The sequence below is a fragment of the Lygodium microphyllum genome, chromosome 24 (assembly GCF_053477565.2).
Source record: "Lygodium microphyllum isolate KBCC chromosome 24, Lygodium_microphyllum_v1.1.10, whole genome shotgun sequence".
NCBI classification, from domain to species: Eukaryota; Viridiplantae; Streptophyta; class Polypodiopsida; order Schizaeales; family Lygodiaceae; genus Lygodium; species Lygodium microphyllum.
In genome coordinates, this window is record NC_141158.1 from 31,475,084 (window position 1) to 31,483,432 (window position 8,349).

Here is an 8,349-nt window from a genome sequence, read left to right on the forward strand (position 1 = left end):
ACAGCTTGCTATTATAACCATTGACACCTCACTTATGTTGGTATTTATTCCATGTCATTTAAACTTTTATAGAAGTACACGTATATGTTGTAATTGTACTTCTCTTTCACCCCCACATTGAATTAATTGACATCTCTTTTTGATTGTACAAGTCACCACATTTGGTGCAGAAAGCATTACAAGAGTGAATAGTACACAAATGAGGAGCTACAGCAAATTTTGTCACACGTCTCTAGATCAAACTGTGTATTTTAGAGATAAAAGGATATATTGAGTTGTCCTAGTCGATATCCTCACATTCTACCTCATTACTCTCTGATACGTTGGTCTTGAACAAGTGATCAATGCTCTAGGTTGGCCGTAGAGGAAGAATTAGATATGCCTCGCTTAGTTGTTGGTGGAGATGGTGGCTTAGGTGGATGTTGTGGAGACATCTCATCATACTAGGAGTCCTCATTCTAAAGCACTCCTCGCTCTATTGTTGCAAATGGCTCTAGCAGATGTTGTGGAGATATAAATGCTACAACCTCACAACGGATTAATACTCCTCTCTCTCATCAGGATGCTCAAAAGAGGTGCACATGATTGGCATTCACCACACCCATAGGTATTGTCTCCCCTCCAATACCTAGATTTTCTTAGTTGTCTGTGGGTTGCACTTTTGCAAGTATACATTATGCACATGGTTCTCCTAGATATGCTGAGCAATATATTCACATGTGAAAGAGGACCTATGTTAGACCTTACCTCCCAAACTACATATACTTGGTGGACAAGACCACTAGTTTTGTGCTAATGAATAATGAGGAAAAGAGCATCATGGCATGCATGTGTGAGTTGTGCTAGTAGGTATTTCAATACAAGGTATTAGATAGATGGAAGAGCACACTAGAGAATAGCAAGAACTACGTGATAGCATTCTTGTATGAGAAGTTATTGGTATTTCCTACTATTGATTGATTTTCCACAAGATAGATTATGGAGAAAATGTGTATATTACATCTCCCATAGGCAATCAAATGCAGGCAAGGCAATAAAGTATGAGAAAGGGAAGCTTGAGTGGCTAGACAGGGAGGATTGGAGGAGACTCAAGAAGGATACTTTCTCTCCACAATGATGGCAATAGTAGTGGGAGGTAGTGAGGGCATGGCTAGAAGCCTGGAGTAATGCATCACCTTTGTAGAGGCAGCCCGCAAAACCTACATGGAGGATTTTATAAGTTTTCTATTTGTTATTTTTTTTGTGTTGCTCATAACACTAAAGTAATTCTAGCCATGCTAGTTTATGTTCTTTGGTACAACACTCCATCACAAATTGGAATCCCATTAGGCTTGAAACAACATATGCAAAAAGGCATGGTCTAAACACCCTCATCAACAAGCTCTATAAGTGTCATGTTTCGATATATCATGTCCCTTTTGATAGTGTAGAAAATTTATAGTTCTCATTATGTCTTGTCTAGATTTCATTTAATGTTTGGTTATATTGTGGAATTTGTTTAATGATTTATTAGGTACAATAATTTTACGTATTTTGTAAGGTAATTTTACAAGTGCAAACTTGTAAACCCATAGATTATGTATTCTAATGTAAGATAATCATGCTACAAGAAAGTATGATATTATAATGATGTCTAGGAATGAAGATTTATACTTTGTGTGACAATAACTAAAGCTATAAGATGGAATGATATTTTTCCTCAAATTTTGGGAAAAAACAATTGAAAAAAAACTAAAAGTATGAAAAAAAAGCACCAAAAAGTGGTGCTAAGGATAGAGAAGACAAATAGCCAAAAACCATTTGTGTGGCATGAGGATGTGTGCATTCAATCTAGGAGTGCAACCAAAATGTTTCTCTCCTCTACTACTCCTCACCTACTTCCAAACACTCTACTACCTTTGAATTGCTCTAGAACACTCTCTTTTGGCTCTCTATTGATCACAAATCCTTATGAGATCTCTCTTAACTAAAGATTACTAATAAGGAAGGGTAGAGCTTGCTGAAAACCGAGGCCTACGGCAACATAGCCATCCACAACCTCTAAAAAGACCAATTCTAATCAATTACACTAGCTTTAAACTTATCCATGAGTCTAAAGACAAGACCAAACCCCCTCTATATAAATAATGGGAAGCACCCATAAAACTAAACATCAGTCATGAGAGATCTTAGATACTAATATATTGAGTCCACAACCCTTCCATAGCCTCAATCTAGCCCTAAATTTTCATTTATCGCTTGAAACTAGCAGCCCAAAAAGCTACTTTGACCCTCACACTATTTCAAGCTAGAGAAAAGTATTTGATCTCAAATGGGCTCATTTCAACCCTAATTTAAATTAGACTATAGAGCTAATCAACGTTATAGCTAATGCTCCACACATCTTAAAAAGCCCCTGAATTAGCTACATGTAGCTACTATTCAATAATTCCATAATCATCTCCAAATTACCTATTAAAATGTCAAATCTATTTTTCAAGGCAAGATTAGTAGTTTAAAGCAAGGTTTAGAGTACCCAAAATTAGAAATTTACTTCAACAATTTATCAAGAAATTGCAAAGTTCATCAATCACCCATACATGAGCCATTGGTGCACTAATAGCTAGTCTATCAAAGAAAGCGGATCCATGTGAAAAATTTGCATCTCAAGATGGCCCATAACAAACATTTGAATGTAGCTTAGCCCAAAGCTAACCCAATTAAAGTGGCACCACTAGCTGCAACCATGAAAGCAATCCCATTACCCACCCCACAAAACCTCATGAAGAATTTGCATATCAAGATGACCCAAAAGCAATATTGAAATGTAGCTCAAACCAAATCTACCCCAAATGAAGTGCGACTGTTGGTTGTAACCATAAATGCAACCCCATTGCTAGCCCCACAAATTGCATACCATATACGTCATGCAATGTATAATTAATCAACGCAATCATATTTTTATTTATGGATCAATTAATAATCCTAATAATCTTGATTCTATAAATTGAATTAGTCAAAATTAAATATTTACTTGAATTTTTACTAAATATAATAGTTAAAAGTTAATTCAATAAATTACTACACGCTAGTTATTGTTAGAAAATTATTGTCTTTCAATTGGTCCAATTCCCTTCAAATTGTGACGTTTGTCTATTGCTATTAATAATTACCATTGGATTATGGTACTATTTAGCAATAAATTAGTACGTTTTACTGCAAATCCTTAATTGCATGTATTAACTACTTCGATGTCCTTTTCTCTTTGCTAGTCTAAGGAGACCATGTAGTGTATACTCTGATGGTTACTTCTCAATTGAGTGTGTATAAACATAATCAAGTAGGACCCAATTTAGGTGGCTACTTCTTGGTGAAAAATCTGCAGCATCTCAAGCAGCACCAAAACCTGTGTTGGGCATCATCTTCCCAAAACACATACCAAACAAGTAAAAAGAAGTCTAAAAATCAACAGTTCAACTGTTGATCAGTTTCCTGTCCAGAAAATCTATCAATATTTGCTAGCTCCATCTAGTGCTGCATCAGCATGCAGTTCAAAAATACGTTCAAGTGCATGCATGTTCTCTAAGGTTTCAGCCCAGGTCTTACTGTCCTTGCCATCACATCTCAAAGAGGCCATGGGACCGTCCAGCAACTTATTTACAATTGCCCTGCTCATTTCCTCAATCAGCTGCTTATCTTTTGGTGTCAGACTATTATGTTTCACCTTCCCCAAACACTTCTGAATTTCACCTGCCCGAACCTTTTCAGCATAAGCCCTCAGTTTTTTGATAGTGGGAAGTGTCTTTAATGAGCTTCTCCATGCATTAAAACTCTTGATCTCTTCTTCAATGACGGCCTGTGCTTCCATAGCCTTTCTGCTTCTTTCTTCCTTGTTTGCTGCAACCACTCGCTCTAGATCATCCACATTATGAACAGTGCATGTGGCCAGTTCTGCAACACACTTGGACACATTTCTCGGCACAGATATATCAACAAAGTGCTTGACATGAGCTATATGGCTGGCTACCTGTGGAAGGGCCTCCACAGCTGATTTGCAGAGAAGAGTAGCTTCTGAAGCAGTACAGGTGAAAATAACATCAGCTTCCCCAACACACATTATCAGTTCACAAAGAGGCTTATAGGAGAGGGTCACCTGAGGAAACAGCACTTGCAATTCCTGCACTCTTTTCTCTGTTCTATTGACTATAACTATGTTTGTACAACCTTTGGAAATGAGGTGTTTTACAAGCAGTTTAGCCATACTTCCAGCACCAACAATCAATAAGTTTGCTGTGGAAAGACTAGATCCACGCCTCTTTGAAGCAGCAAGCTCTACAGCAGCAGAACTAACAGAAACAGCCCCAGTGCTGATGCTTGTCTGACTCCGGATACGCTTGCCAGCACTAACGGCCTGTTTGAAAAGGCCAGTCAAGATCTTGCCAAACCCTTCTGAGGATTGACCAACCTTGAGAACCTGCTTAACTTGGGCAAGAATTTGACCTTCCCCTAGGACCAATGAATCCAGCCCTGATGCAACCCGGAACAAATCCTGTGTGGCATCCTCGTCCTGCAGGACAAACAGATGCTCCCTGAGTTCATGCTGTGCAATACCACTCAGTTGGGACATCCACTGCAGGACCTCCTGTATGCCACGCTGCGATGAGAGGGCAACAATGTAGACCTCCATTCGATTGCAAGTGCTGAGAATGCCTGCCTCGGCTATGTGAGGAAGCTTGCAAAGCTGGTCAATGGAAGAGGCCCAATCTGCTTCAGGGATAGACAGACGTTCCCGCACATCGATGGATGCAGTGTGCACACTGAGGCCTAGAACCAGCAGCGCACTGTTGTGCATAGGAATCGCTGAGGGATCAGTGTCTGCAGGGTCTCTGGGAGCAGACTCCACCTCAACTGCAGGGAGGCAGGGATCTAGAGGGGCACTATCAGAAGCCAAACCATGGATGGTTAAGAGAGACTCACCATCAGGTAAGACAGGCAAGAGGGGGAGGCTGCCATCATCACTGCCGTGAGCACTGCCACCGCTTCCAGGCATGTGTGCGTTTGCATTATACTCAGTGTGTCTGTTTGCTTGATTGTCGATGTCTGTGTGTACCTGGTTATCAATGCCTGTGTTCGCTGAGATGACGCCTGGTTGGGGGGAAGGAAAACCTTGGGGGTTGTGGGAAAAGGTAGCACGCAAGCCGGCGAACGCCCTGAGGAAGGGGCACTTTCCAACAGGAGCGGCAGGAAGTTCCATGAAAGCTCTCAGGAACGGGCATTTCAACGCACTACTGGTCAGGGAGCTGGGGGATGTGCCTGATGATGATGAAGGTTTGCCTGTTCTCCTCCAAGACGACGGCATAATCGGAGCCCCCATCGATCGGATCCCCATCGCGTTCAGTAGTACAGATCTGATGAACGGCAGGAAATAACTGCAGCGAATCTCAGCAGAGGGTATCCGAGCAGCTCCAGGCAAACGTAACGGCGATAATGCCTGGCTGTCTTTCTGGGCGATTCCGTCGAAGCCCCAAGAACGGTGGGTTAATCGCGGGCGAGCACAAGAGCGGAGGGAGAGACGCCACAACCTCCCTCCGGAAACAACTCAGGCTGGTTACACACCAAGTAATGGACGGCCAACCCTCGTCTAGAGTCTCCGCATGCACTTTTTCAAAGATGGCGCGGATATGGGCGTCATATCTTTGCACATTAAATGGACCCAGTTTGTAAAAAAATAAAAAATAAAAGTTTTATATATTTTTTGATTGGTTGTCAATTCAAAAAGTGCACCTTTGTCTGTCACTTTACAAAGTGGGCAGGGGAGACTCTCTGTCCAAAAGTGGGCGGGGAGTTCACATGTTTAGCACGTAAACAACAGGTTATATCTTCTCAAGTGTGTAAAGGACTGCGGACGCCCAACCCTTAAATAAGTGTTTTGATTGGTTAAAGCTTACAAAGTGAGCGTCCCTTATTTGGTGTGTAACCAGCCTCAATGTGCACTACCTACCATGAATGGTTGAAGCTCCTTGTTATTTTTTGAATAAGTTGAAGCCTCTATCACTCTTACAGTAACACTGCTACTTTACTCAGATAGGTCACGTACATGACCCCCAATAGGTAGTGATGAGTTGCCATGGTTTCCTAACCTACCATGTACATGATCAATCGGCAAACGAGTGCAATTCTTGGACTTGGAAATTGCTTTTGTAAAAAGAAACTAATGAATTTGTACCATGTGTTGTCCAATCATTGCTAGCTGTTGTAGTAAGTGGGGTTAACACAAACTCTCCCCGTAGTAATCGGGGGATTGGAGTTAACTGCCATGGCACATCAGCACATTAGGTACCATGGTGACCCAGTGCATGACCACACTTGGTCATGTGCATGGGATGTCATCGTCATGGACATTCACCCGACCCATCCAAGCATTTCCAACCCGTCCTACGAATGGCAATATAATATGGAATTTTTCATTGAACTAGCAATTTAATTTTTTTAAAAATTTATCTATATGGAAGTGTAAAGATTTTGGGTAAATGTCTATGGATGGGCTATAAATAGGAATACCCATCCAAAACCAAAAGCTGTTTAAAGCATATAATATCATATAACTAGAAAATGGTATATTACTTATAGTTGCATTAGATATGTTAGTCATGTTACTTGCTTCATATAATATGCCATAAAGTAGTAGAAACATCAATATAATATATATACGCTTAGCAATTTCAATTGTTACAATTGTGGTTTGCATTTTTTGGTTATATACTTATGTCTATAATCATTACAATGCAAAAAAGCACAAATTTTCAATATTTATCAATGGATTGACAAGGAATTTGTCATTGGTGCGCAAATTGGATGCTGTATGTGTACGTAGCGAGCACCAAAAGGTCCCTAAGAACAAAAAACTCCACTTTAAGCTCAAAATTTAAGAGAATAGACTTGCACAACATGATGCAAAAAGATCAATTTGGTACACAACCACCTGCTCTACACATCAAATGAAGCATTCACAATTGTTAGAAAATAATAAAATTAAACCGACAAAAGTGAATACCTAGCAGTCTTCAGCTACAAAATAAATAAATAGGTTGAAACTCTGTCCTAACCTTAATTTAATACAAGTGCGCACTCTAAACTCATAATCGTCAAATTAATTTAAATATGTATTTTGTGAAATCACCCACTATGGAATCACCCACTTGCACATTAAATTAACGTGACGCCTGAAAAGGATAGGCGTCTTTGTCAACTTTTCACACAAAGAATCCATCTTGTGTACGAGCCCCGACAAATAAATATAGTTTTACAGAATCCACTGCAAAAACCTCACGGACCTCCTCCCACATAGCCATATGGGCTCTCACGCCTACAAGTGTAGTGAGCTTACCTCCATGCTCGATCGAGTTTCCCCCTCTCTCAATGATGGGACCTGAAATGGGCCAGAATTGGCTATAGCACTAGCTGGACCTCTAACATACACAAGACAACCCCACGGCCTAGTGGTCTCAGGAGCGTCTACAGGACACATTGCCCTACCATCGTATATATATTTTGTGTTTGTATCGTGTTTATAGTCCAACCCTTAACCTTCTTAGATTCCTCAGAGGGAGACCCTACATATTTTGGTGTAATTCACCATGTAGAACAACATAGAAGGCACCCCTCGACTGATTGCCACCACAAACAATTATGGTTTAAAATCAGCCTATGTGTCATGCAAAAACAATCCTTTTAATGAATTTTCGCTAATATGCAATGTTGCGTTGTAGGAACCTAGCACCAAGGTAAACCTTGTGCTACTAGATTCATTATTTTCAAAATAAACCGCATCCTAAATGTTATGCATAAAGAGAACAATCAAAATTTTTATTATTTCAGTGTTTAAACTATTGTATAACATCATCCTCCCACTCACCGTTTAGAATTTGCTGCGCTGCATAGGTGTAGAGGTTTTTTAATGTCATTTTTTGTATGTAAAAGTAATAAATACACACTTTAACACAAAGGAAAAGGACCAAAATGAGACTTAACCTCATGCTTCAGCCCCGTAAAACATTCACATACATAGATCTTATTTTTTCAATTTTTTTGAACGCAAGAAACTCATTTTCCCCCTATTTTTTCTTATTTTTCCTATTTATTTCTAATAGAAAATAGATATTTTCTAGTTTTTTTCTGATGACTGATCATTTTAACTAAAACTTAGCATTTTTCTCTATTTTATCCCATATCTACTCATTTTTCACCACTCAAAATCAAAGAAACTATCAATTTTCATCAAAATTAGTGTTTTTTTGGATTTTGAAAATTTATAATTGCTGTAAATCAATACGGGTTCTGCATAAAAATGATTGGAGCCCTAAAAAATAA

The 8,349-nt window shown here is 39.5% G+C and overlaps 1 pseudogene; it reads right to left on the minus strand.

Moving 5' to 3' along the window:
* Positions 1-3,238: 3,238 nt before the first annotated feature.
* Positions 3,239-5,682, minus strand: LOC148014955 (glutamyl-tRNA reductase 2 pseudogene; annotated as a pseudogene).
* Positions 5,683-8,349: the final 2,667 nt, after the last annotated feature.